Source organism: Macaca fascicularis, chromosome 14 (assembly GCF_037993035.2).
Source record: "Macaca fascicularis isolate 582-1 chromosome 14, T2T-MFA8v1.1".
Lineage (NCBI taxonomy): Eukaryota > Metazoa > Chordata > Mammalia > Primates > Cercopithecidae > Macaca > Macaca fascicularis.
This window is the reverse complement of record NC_088388.1, coordinates 28,823,650-28,836,213: the sequence shown is the minus strand read 5'-3', so window position 1 is coordinate 28,836,213 and position 12,564 is coordinate 28,823,650. Positions and strand designations below refer to the sequence as shown.

The 12,564-nt window shown below is 38.1% G+C and overlaps 1 long non-coding RNA gene across 1 annotated transcript in view; it reads left to right on the top strand.

The window, feature by feature from the left end:
* Nucleotides 1–12,564, top strand: part of LOC135967029 (uncharacterized) — a 121,715-nt gene that overhangs the window by 73,178 nt on the left and 35,973 nt on the right. Inside the window, exon 3 of the long non-coding RNA XR_010580827.2 lies at nt 9,409–9,477. This is a non-coding gene — a long non-coding RNA (uncharacterized lncRNA). The remainder of the gene's footprint in view (nt 1–9,408; nt 9,478–12,564) is intronic.

The window sequence follows — 12,564 nt, the reverse complement described above, 5'->3', positions numbered from 1 at the left end:
CACTTGGAAAGTTAGCTGATAAACTAATTTATACTAATCTGCAATAACCAATAGTAACTTAACACGTGCCCTGTATTGATGGGGCAATGCATTGTTTCTAAATAAGTGATTTTCAAACCATTAAGGACGTTTGTTGAGGGTTGTGTGTGGGTGACTGACCATCCCAGTGTACGTGGAACTGGGGTTTTCCAGAGTATAGGACACATGGTGCTAAATCCTGGAAAGTCCTGGGCAGACCAGCATGAGGTGGTTAATCTAGGGATTTTAGGAGGGATGACTCTGTGTGTGTGTGTGTGTGTGTGTGTGCACGTGTGTGTGTGGCTGGGGGAATAAGATGAGGATGGCAGTACCCAGTGGTGGCTGAGAATGGAGTGCCTGCCTCTACTTCAGCCACAGAGGCAACACGTTTTATATATTTTACATTTTAAAGTTGGATGAGATTTTCGTTGAAAAGCATTGGAAAAGCTGTTCTCTCCAAGAACGAAAGTCAAAAGGAATCTATGAGGAACCAGAGCAAGGGAGATGTCCAGGTATAGAGAATTCCTGAAGTCCGCTTTTCAACAAGAAGACACCTGCTACTCTGCCAACATGAAAAGCAGGGTTTAGCTGTTGTCACAGCAGGGAAAGGAGGGATTATCCTTGTATGGAGACTAAGAGGGAAGGGACTGTTTTGGGAGCACAGTAATATTTGATATTATAATTTGTGCTTTTCCCTGTATTTGCTTCTTTCATTTCCCCATTGAAGCAAGAGTCCAGGCACGAAGTTTCCTTCCCTCAGCAGAGGTTGTGTCAAGGTGGAAAGCAGAGGTTGCCTACAAAACACTTTTCTTCCTGGCTTATGGAAGTGCCATCTAATCAGTGCAATTATGTTAAATGCCTTGAGCTCAATGGTAGGAAGTAGAGGGAAGGTTTTTGTTAATTTTAGGGGATGAAAGACTGAAGTTGTTATAACAGCACAAGCCTAAAGAGATGGCAGGATCTCAGAAGACAATAGTATTTGTGCACAAGAGAAATTGTCCAAATCACGTATCTATGTATGTATCTATCTGTCTATCTATCTATCTACCTACCTACCTACCTATCAGTCTGTCTGTCTTCTATCTATCTAATCATATGTCTAATCTATTGTTATCTCAAATGTAGTATAAAAGAATGAACCTGCCTTCCTCTGGAGGCTATTGGGACATCTGTCTGTTTTACTCATTCACTACAAAAGCCCAGTCTCCCAGGTCACCCATTGTTTTCATGGCCCTTAATGACTATGTAATTCTGAGCTAGCCTGCATACTTCCATGACTTTTCAAACCTTTCCTTCGATTATGCTTTTGAAACTCTCAGGTTACCAGGAGCTAATGCTCCTATAATCCTCAACATTTTTTGAGTGCTATATTTTTACTCTAAAGGAAACAAGCTGTCCCCTGATGATATCACTTGCTCTGCAGACTTCTTATGTGATGCTTACATCTCCCATAAATCAGAGCCTGGAAGTAGAGAAAGAATGTGTCTGTCATATTTCCATGTGCAGTTTCCAAACTATTTCTTCTCTATTCTTAAAAAAAACCCAAACCCTCCTCCTTCCAGTCTTAAAATAGTAGAATAAGGAAGTGTTTCTACTATTTACTTTTAGATTTAAGTAAAAAGAAGAAAAAAATAGAAAATGCAAGTTCCATCTTAAAAGAACATTGGGAGACATACGTAACTCGGAACCATACTATTTGTGGAAGAGATGTCAAAAACAATAGAAGTGAAATCATTGTTCTGCTCTCAAGTGAATGTGCCAATGGCTGCTGATCTCAGACAAGACTTATGGAACAGTTTTTCAAAGTTCGGAACATGCCCTTAGGGGTGGAGCTTTGTTGTTTTAGTTGGAATTAAGTTCAAGTGCATCTAACAGAACATCTAAAATAACAGAAGTTTGTCAGAAGACTAGAGGACTGTAGTCCACAGCTGGTGAGTGGCTCCACTGTTATCAAGAGATCAAGTTTTTTGCTGGTTGGCCTCATTATTTCTGCTCTTTGGCTCCACCAAGAGGTCAGATTTTCTGCTTTTTGGCCTCACCATCCTGGTGTGTGGCTTCCAACTTTAGAGTAACCTCCTGATCTAAGAGTTTGCTGGAGCATCAACCATCAAATCCATTTTCTAGGCAGTAGTACAGGAAACAAGATCTTTCTCTGGCTTTCTGTACTCTTTTAATAGAGATGTTCCAGAATTCCCCCACAATGTTATCCACTAAGAACTTGACTACATGGTCACATAGAGCTGCAAAATAATACAGGAAATGTAATTTTTGAAGCTATTTATATTGCTACATCCCATAATATAGCAGTTCTCATAGAAGAAGAAAAGATAATGAATATTAGTGGCAATTAGTGATCTTGGTCTTATTCTTGTTTGGAGCAGGGGGAATATGTGAGGACTAGTTACAGAAACTTTGTTAGGCCTCACTGGTAAAGAGAATGGCAGGAAGGCTTGAATGAGAAATTATACATATTGTCAGGAAGCAAACTGTGGATGAGGCAGAGTGGAAGAGAGGATGTATATTGTGAAAAGACCAGATGGCTACTGGTTACTGTTGACTGTCAAGAAGAAAAGTAAAAAAAAATTAATTCTACTTACAGTTTTACACAAAAAAGAGAACTCTTTCTAGTTTGACATGTGGTTCTTGGTGAGCACCCTAGGTATTTCCTACAAATATTTAGTCTAAAGACTCACCTCACTCAAGAATAACAATGAAAATGGAACGACTACAGGATTTGTACGAAGATTCTAGAAGAAAAAAAGGAAGAAAGAGAATTTAAAGAAAATCCAGTGGCATCTAAAGAATACTCATCAGAAAAATGTTGCCACAGAGAAATAAAAATTATGATTAAACATATTACCAGTAGTGAAAAATAACATAATAAATAATTGCCACTAGAAAACAAGAATCAACAGGTGAAATATCAGAAGAAGCAGCTGCATGAGCAGTTTCAGCACAGTCAGAGCTCAGGGCACACTTAGGGAAGAAAAATCAGTTCAACAAAGGAATGAACGCAACACTGAAAATGATAGACACAGTGGAAAATAAGATAAGGGCAAGCAAAATGTAAATTCACACGAGCATTTTTAAAAAGAATAGAACAAAAATAGCATACCAAAGACAGACACAGGAAGTCCAAAATACTCATAATTGGTGTTAATGACAAAGGTAATCTAAATAAGAAAACGGAATCAATATTTAAAGATATGATTTAAGAAGTCTTTTCAGAAATAAAAGAAAATTGCATCTATAGATAGAAAGGTCATATTATACCCCAGGAAAAATTGCCTTGTTAAGTAAAAAGAAAGCAATGCATTGATTAGTATGAATGACAGATATGCCATAATAAATACAAAATATTTATTTTTGTATGTATTAAATATCTCTGAAATAATCTCCAAGAACTGGCTACAGTGCTTGTCTCTAGGGAGGGGTATTTTTTTTTTTGTTAATTGAGACTGCTACTTGCTTACCAAATATCTATTCTCTTGTATATCAAAATACAGAATTCTCACTTTGCTGTGTGATATCACCCTCCTGATATTTACCATGTCTCTTCTAGCTTAAGTTATTGGTTCCCAACTAGCAGATATCCCTCCCTTACCCCTTGGCACATCTGGCAATGTCTGGACATAGTTTAAGGTGTCACAACTAGTGGTGGGGTGTTTTGTTCTACTGGTATTGGGTGGAATGCTAGCAGAGATTATGCTAAACATCCTATGGTTCAAAGGCCAGCTCATCACAGCATAGAATTATCCAATCTAAAATGTCCATAATGCTAACGTTGAGAAACCCTGGTTTATGTTTGGATGTAAACATAAATAATATGTGATACTTTTGGGAATCTCTTTAGAAAAAAGAGGGCATGCCTTCTTCCTACTTCTTCAATCCTGCTGCTTAGGAAGTGGGTGTAATGTCTAGGTTTGAACAGCCATTTTGGACTGTTGCAGGAAGTCAGGGACCTTGAATGGAGGGACCGGTTGAAGCCACGACAGAAGAACATAAATTGTGAAGATTTCATGGACATTTATTAGTTCCCCACATTAATACTTTTATAATTTCTTACACCTGACTTTACTGCAATCTCTGAACATAAATTGTGAAGATTTCATGGACATTTATTACTTCCTTAATCAATACTCTTATAATTTCCTATGCCTGTCTTTACTTTAATCTCTTAATCCCTTCATCTTCATAAGCTGAGGATGTATGTCGCCTCAGGACTCTGTGATGATTGCATTATCTGTACAAATTGTTTATAAAACACGTGTGTTTGAACAATATGAAATTTGAGCATCTTAAAAGAACAGGATAACAGTGATTTTCAGGGAACAAGGGAGATAACCATAAGGTCTGACTGCCTGCAGGGCCAGGCAGAACAGAGTCATATTTCTCTTCTTGCAAAAGCAAATAGGAGAAATAGCACTGAATTCTTTTTCTCAGTAACGAATGGCCCTGGGAAAAGAATGCATTCCCAGGGGGAGGCCTCTAAAATGGCCGCTCTGGGAGTGTCTGTGTTATGCAGTTGAAGATAAGGGATAAAATACGCCTTGGTCTCCTGCAGCACCCTCAGGCTTGCTAGGATTAGGAAATTCCAGCCTGGCGAATTGTAGTCAGACCGATTGTCTGCTCTCCAACCCTGTTTCCTGTTAAGATGTTTATCAATGAAAATGCGTGTACAGTGGGACATGAAACCTCATCAACAATTCTAATTTTGCCCTGGCCTTGTGATCTTGCTCTGCCCCCATTTGCCTTGTGATATTTTATTGCCTTTTGAAGCATGTGATCTCTGTGACCCACACCCTGTTTGTACACTCCCTTCCCTTTGAAAATTCTAATAAAAACTTGCTGGTTTTGCAGCTCAAGGGGCATCACGGAACCTGCCGACATGTGATGTCACCCCTGGAGACCCACCTCTAAAATTTCTCTTTTTTGTACTCTTTTTCTTTATTTCTCAGACCAGCCGACACTTAGGGAAAATAGAAAAGAACCTACGTTGAAATACTGGGGACTGGTTCCCCCAGTATTGGACCCTGAGGACAAGGGTCTTACCTGAAGCATGGTGCAGTAGGGAGCTAGAAGAGCCCGGGTCTTTGATGTATTACTTTCTTCTTTTCTTTATTCATTAATTTACCAAATATTTATTGCATATGACAAATGACATAGGCCTTTGCAGGCAATTGTAGGACTTTGGCTTTTACTCTTTGTGAGATGGCAAACCGATGGAAAATTTTAAGCAGAAGAGAGACACAATCTGATTTAGCATTTTATAGGATCTCTCTGGCTTCTGGGAGGAACTAAACTGGGGGCTGAGGAAAGAGGAAGCACATGGACAGAATTACTGCAAAAAGTCTTACAATCAATGATGGTGGCTTAGACTGAGGTAATAACAAGAAGGTGGTGAGAAGTTGTCTTATTTGGGATTTGTTTAGCAGGTAACCAGACAGGATTGATTTGTTAATGGATTAGATGTATAATCTAAGAGAGAAAGGAGTCAATGATTACTCCAAGGTTTTTTGTCTAGAGTGAAAGAAGGATGGGATTGCCAGGTATTGAGATGGGAAGACACAATAGAACTGATTTGGTTTTGGATAAGTTCTGTGAGAGATGCTTAACTAGGCAATTGACTTATGAGTTGAACTATATGAAGTCACTCACTTTTGACCTATGAAAATGGCAGTTTTGGATAGTTCAACCTATGTAAGTCTGAAGTGTAGGAGAGAGTTCTGAGCTGGGTTTATACATTTTGGAGTCATTGGCATTTAGATGTCCCTTGAAACCAGGACACTGGATGATGTCATCAAGGGCAGGCATGTAGATAGGCCTTACTAAACCAAAGCCAGCATGTTAGTAGGATTGGCAACTCTATCAGACTGGGAAAACATTTTCCTGTATTTCCTCAAACCCTGAGAGAGAATGATGAAATTTTGTATCTGTGGGCACCATCACACTGGGTGCTGATGGTGAAATTGCCTTAGGTTGGGACTACTCCCTGCTTAGCATGTCACATGAAGTGGTGTTCAATTGACAGAAACAAGTGACCAACATTGAATTTGTTTCAATTCATTTGTTTTCTGAGCATTTGCAAATATTTCTCTCTTTTTGTTTGATATGGTTTGGACCTGTGTCCCCACCCAAATCTCATGTTCAATTGTAATCCTCAGTGTTGGAGGTGGGGCATCGTGGGAGATGATTGGATCATGGGAGCACATTCCTCATGAATGGTTTAGTGCCATCCTCATTGGTATTGTTCTCATGATAGTGAGTGAGTTCTCATGAGATCTGGTCATTTAAAAGTGTGTAGCTCCTCCTCTCTCTGTCTTTCTCTCTCTCTCGCTCCTGCTCTGGCCACGTGACATGCCTGTTTACCCTTCACCTTCCACTATGATTGTAAGTTTCCTGAGGACTCCCTGGAAGCTGAGCAGATGCCAGCATCATGCTTCCTGTACAGCCTGCAGAACCATGATCCAATGAAACCTTTTTTTCCGTATAAACTGCCCAGTCTCAGGTATTTCTTTACAGTGGTATGGACTAATACAGGGATCCCCATTTCAGGGCCATGGACAGCTACTGGCCTGTGGCCTGTCAGGAACTGGGTCACACAGCAGGAGGTGAGTGGCAGGTTGGTGAGTAAAGCTGAACTCTGTCTCCATCAGATCAGCAGTGGCATTAGCTTCTCATAGGAGACTGAATGCTCTTATGAACTGTGCATGCAAGGGGTCTAAGTTGCATGCTTTTTTTGAAAATCGAATAATAAATGTAATGAGCTTAAATCATCCTGAAACCATCCCCCTTAACCCATCCATGGAAAAATTGTCTTCCATGAAACCAGTCCCTGGTGCCAAAATGGTTGGGGATCACTGGACTAGTACAGTGTTCCTTCCCTCTTTTATCTACAGCATCAAAACCTCTTTAATGAAGTATAACATATACATGGAAAAGTGTACAGATCATAAATGAATTTATGGTGAATTTTCACCAAAGTGAACATATGTGTCTACAGCGTTCATATCAAAAACATATTTTTCACTAGCATTTCAAAAACTTCTGTTATGCACCCTCTCATTCATCACTGTCCCTGCAAACATAATTCCATCCTAACAATTAACACTGTAATAGTTTTCCTTTGTATAAATTCTGCTATTTATGGATATTTGGGGACATTTCTAGTTTTTGGCAATTATGAATAATACTCTTATAATTATTCTTGTTAATGTCTTTGGATTAATATATTCATTTTTGTTGGCTGTCTACCTAGGGGTGGAATTTCTGCGTCAGAGGATATGCATGTGTTCAGATTTGGTAGATAAAGTCAGTCTTCTCAAGGTGGTTGTATCAATGTATCCTTTCGCTAGCCATATATAAGAGTTGTGAATACTCAACAACCTCACCAACACTTGGCATTTCCTGTGTTTTCCATTTTGGTTTTGATATGCATTTTTAATGACTTATAAAATTGAACATTGCTTCATACGTATATTGGCCATTTTGATATCCTCTTTTGGGAAGTGCCTGTTCAATTATTTTGCCCGTTTTTCTATTGGGCTATCTGTCTCTGTCCTTATATATTCTGGATATGAGTCTTTTGTAAGATATATACATCTCAAATTTTTTCCCTATTCTGTCTTTTTATGAGAAAACTTCTTAATAGCATCCAGTTTATTAATTATTTTTATATTTAGTGTGTTTTTTGTTCTATTTAAGACACATTTTCTTACCTCAAGTTTGTGAGACATTATCCTTTGTTTTATTTTGAAAAACATATAATTTTACCTTTCACATAATCACCTACAACCTTTCTGCAATTAATTTTTGTGCATGGTGTGAGCTATAATTCAAGTTTCATGATTTTTTCTTTATGGATACTCAATTGACTCAGCATCATTTATTGAAAATACTACTCTTTCCCTATGGCACTGTGATGTCATCTTTGCCACAAATTGTGTGAGTGTAGCTATGGAATTTATTTCTATATCATTTCATTGTTCTATTTTTTTCTATCCTTGTACTTGTATTATACTGTTAGTGATTATAGTCTTAGAATGTATTGGTATGATGTCTTAATGTCTTGTAGTATAAAGTATTCCAGTTTTGTTCTTCTTTTTCATCATTCTAATGGCAATTCTTGGTCCTTTTTCATGTAAATTAAAAAAATTAGATGGTACTTAAAAAAAACTTCTGGGATAGATTTTGATATACATTGCATTGAATCTACCAATTGATTTGTGAAGAAATTGCCATATTTACATTTTTGAGTAATGCAATCCATGAGACTAGTATATTCTTAAGTTTATTTAGGTTTTATTATTTTTTTTCAGTATTTGGTAGTTTTCTTTGTAAAAGTCTTACATATATTTTGTTACATACTGTTTTTGGCATTTGATTCCTTTTATACTATTATAAAGTGTCTATTTGAGAATTTTAAACTCCTTGGCTTAATCTCTAGTACAGATTCTAAAACCTCAGAAGGTAGGGATCTATTCTAGGGATCTATTCATTCTTTTTTTTTTTTTTTTTTTTTTTTTTTTTTTTATAGTGGCAGGAAGAAAAGGTGAAGGAGAGGGGCAGAGACAGAGAGAAGAGAGACAGAAAGCAATTTACCCAGCAGGATAAAATTTAGAGTCATTTGGAAAATGGACTGAAATAATGCAGGCTCATGTGAAGGCACTTGAAACATCTCCATGGTGACCAGGCTGCAAAGTTCCACTCAATGGATGTCTGCGTATTGCCATTGTATAATTTAATATGGAGCTAGTTAGTTCTTCTAAGAGGGACAAAGCAACTTCTCAGAACAATCTTCTAAGTGATAACCAGCTTTGAATGGTTTTTTTTTTTTGGTTGTTGTTTGAGTTTTACTGCTTTTGGTTTCCCTTTCTGTTTGAGTTTTCCCACAAAACACTCATGATCAGGCTGTCTCCCTGTTGGTAAAATCATTCCAGCTTCAGAGGCAAATGCTTTTAACCCTCAGCAGAAGCCAGGGCCCTTCTCTCCTTCACACTGAAAACCTTTAAGAAGCAGGAAGGTTTCGTACTTTCTTCTCATTGCCTTCTTCACCCAGTTAATTATTCTTAATCTGTCAGGTAAAAATGGCAATATATATACTAGTCTGATTCTTTGAATACAAACGTAACCTCAAACGTATTGTTCCTTGGCCAGATTCCCTGTACAAATGTTGGACAACAGGGAATAATCAAGATGGATAATACAGTTTCCTAAAGGACCTGAGAAAAGAACATACTATTAATATTTAGGTGGTGATACAATAGATAGTTTCTCATGATACAGAATAAGTTCTTGCTTTTGCTCATGAGTGTGGTAGATATATTAATTTTTGACTCCCAGCATCTAATCACCCTTTTCTTTAAACATCCTTCTCTGTTTCTCTTCTAGGAAACCACTTGCCCCTCACTCTTAATCTATTTGCTTTGAACGGAGTTCACTTCAGCCCTGGCTCAATAGGTAGGCATTTAACTGGCTTGTCTGACCAGAGATCTATATTCTCTTCATAGTGATTCCTTGAGGGATGGGTGTCAGTCCATTTTTCACTGCTATAACAAAATACCTGAGACTAAGTAATTTACAGTGAACAGAAATTTATTTGGCACATAGTTCTGGAGGCTGGAAAGTCCAATATCAAGATATTGACATCTTTCAAGGGCCTTCTTACTGTATCACCCCATGGAGGAAGGTGAGAATGTGAGAGAGGGTGAGAGAATGCAGGAGAGACTGAACTCATCCTTTCATAAGGAACCCATTCCTTCAATAAAAATCTCACTTCTGTAATAACAAACCCACTCCTGCAATAATGACATTAATTCATCGATGAGGACAAAGCCCTCATGGCCCAGCCACCTCTAACTAGATCCCACTTCCCAACACTGTTGCCCCAGGGATTCAGTTTCCAACAGATAACTTTTTGGAGGGCACATTCAAACGTAGTATTGGGCATGTTGCCCTGTCAGAGACCATGGGACACAATGAGGCATTTCTGGGAGTATTGGTAGAGAAGCACACTCTCCTTTGTGTTAAACTTAAGACTCAGAGGTCTTATTCTGGAAATGAAGGCAGCTGCCATGTTACAAAGTAGAACCTTAGAATGAAGCCCATGTGTAGGAGGGCAGAGCTGCGGGATGAAGAAATACCAATAACTGATGTCCTTCTTTGAGCCCCTGAAGTTGAGATACCTCTAGACTTTTAAACTTTGTGAACAAATGCATTTTCTTTCTTTCTTTCCTTCCTTCCTTCCTTCCTTCCTTCCTTCCTTCCTTCCTTCCTTCCTTCCTTCCTTCCTTTTTTTCTTTCTTTCCTTCCTTCCTTCCTTCCTTCCTTCCTTCCTTCCTTCCTTCCTTCCTTCCTTCCTTCCTTCCTTCCTTTCTTTCTTTCTTTCCTTCTTTCCTTCTTTCTCCTTCCTTCCTTCTTTCCTTCCTTCCTTCTTTTTGTTTAAATCAGTTCAGAGTTTATTTTGTGTTTTGTGTGTCATTTATGTATGTGTATGTATGACTATATTTACAATAAAAATGATTCTAACCTGTATAATGGCAGTGGATGAAAAAATACTTAGCTGTAAAACTTTGTGCAGGATTCCTTTGCATGAGAAATGGAGCTAAATTAATTATTGACCACATTATTTGGGGATGTTAAGGTTGCTAAAAATGTAATACAATGATTTTTAATTCAAATGTAGCTGCAGTTTTAAAAAGCATGCCCAACCCCATGTTGAGGCCCGAATTTACATATGGGCCAGAAGTTACATATAGGCCCTTGTGCTGGTAGAAAAATATGCATAAAAATTGTCCACTCCATGCAACAAGAAGGTGTGAAAAAAGGAAATAGATTCTTGTTCTATTTTCCATTGTAATTGAATATGATCTTGCACAGGTCTCCTTATCAAGGTGGGTCTCTGTTTCCTTGTCAGAAAAATGAGGTTAATAATTCCTGCCCTTTCTTTAGGTTATTGTGAAATACAAATGAAATTAATGTAAAATGTTTTAAGTAAGACTGTATTCAAATGTAATGTGTCATCATCATTATTATTTTTCATAAAAGAAAGATTCAAGAATGACTTTAAACATGTTGATGTTTCAAAGTCTCAGAAAAAAAGTAAAACCCATGTATATAAAACTATTGAAATGTTTACCTAGATTTCTAATCCAAGTATATGTTTCCAAAGGAGATGTAAGTTATCAGGTTATGCAAACAAACTACAGTGGTTTTAGAATCTTTTAGACACATTAAGGGCAGATTTCTCATCAAATTAATGGCCCACTTGAAGAAGAAATTAAGTAACCAATAATAGATTTTAGTAGGTCTTGTTGCCTACCTAAAATTCCTCAACTCCTTTTAAATCTCATTTTTGTTTAGATTTCCATCCCATCCTTAGCTCCAGGAGGAACCCTGATTTCTAAACTGATAAGCACATGCCATTCTCATGATGAGAGTTACTAGTCCAGGGATGCAGTCATGCTTTGAACTGGCTCAATCAGACTGGAGGGAGAGGCTTCTGTTCTTTCCTACTGAACGTAGTCAGGGAAGTGTGCAGCTCTGGTTGTCACTTGGAGTCATGCTTGCTGCGACGAAGGGAAGCAGCTCTCAGAGGGAGCTGCCACTAAGGAGGGCAGAAGGGAGTAGTAGAGACAACCTAGGATTTTATGGCATCATTACCTTTCTGGGCTTCCAGTTACAGGTGTTCCTGCATTTCTTTATTATTTAAGCCTGTTTGAATCTACATTTTCTGTTACTTGCAGCCAAAGTTATTCTCAACGACCCTATATATTTTTGGAGGCTTTCTAGAAATACCTGAAATGAAATTACAGTAAAAACTATATATTGCAGTACTGTTTTCTCATCTTCGTTAATCTGGTTTCCATCTTCCTTTTCTTTCTTAAGAAGGCTAGAAAGAAGATGTTATTGATTATTTGAACTCAGAAGTGAGCAGAGGTCAATCATCAGCATATTACTATGCAAATCTATTATTGCCATTTCAAAACATAATGCATGGCTGGGTGTGGTGGCTCACGCCTGTAATCCCAGCACTTTGGGAGGCTGAGGTGGGCAGATCACCTGAGGTCAGGAATTCAAGACCAGCCTGGCCAACATGGTGAAACTCCATCTTTACTAAAAATACAAAAATTAGCTGGGCATTGGTGGCAGGCGCCTGTAATCCCAGCTACTCGGGTGGCTGAGGCAGGAGAATTGCTTGAATCCGGGAGGCAGAGGTTGCAGTGAGCCGAGATCACACCATTGCACTCCAGCCTGGGGGACAAGAGTGAGACTTCATCTCAAAACAAGCAAACAAACAAACAAACAAAACATCCCCCCAAAACAAAACAAAACAAACAAACAAAAACATAATGCATTTTAGAAGATGTTCATTTATTTCTGAGAGCTGCTTATGGGTAGTCAGGTTGGTAGTTCCAGCAAATAAAGTTGCCTGCTCAAGCAATCAAGATACAGAATGCCCAGCTAAATTTGAATTTTAGATTAACAATATATATTTTTAGTATAAGTATGTTCCATGCAATATTTGAGACATACTTAAACTAAAAG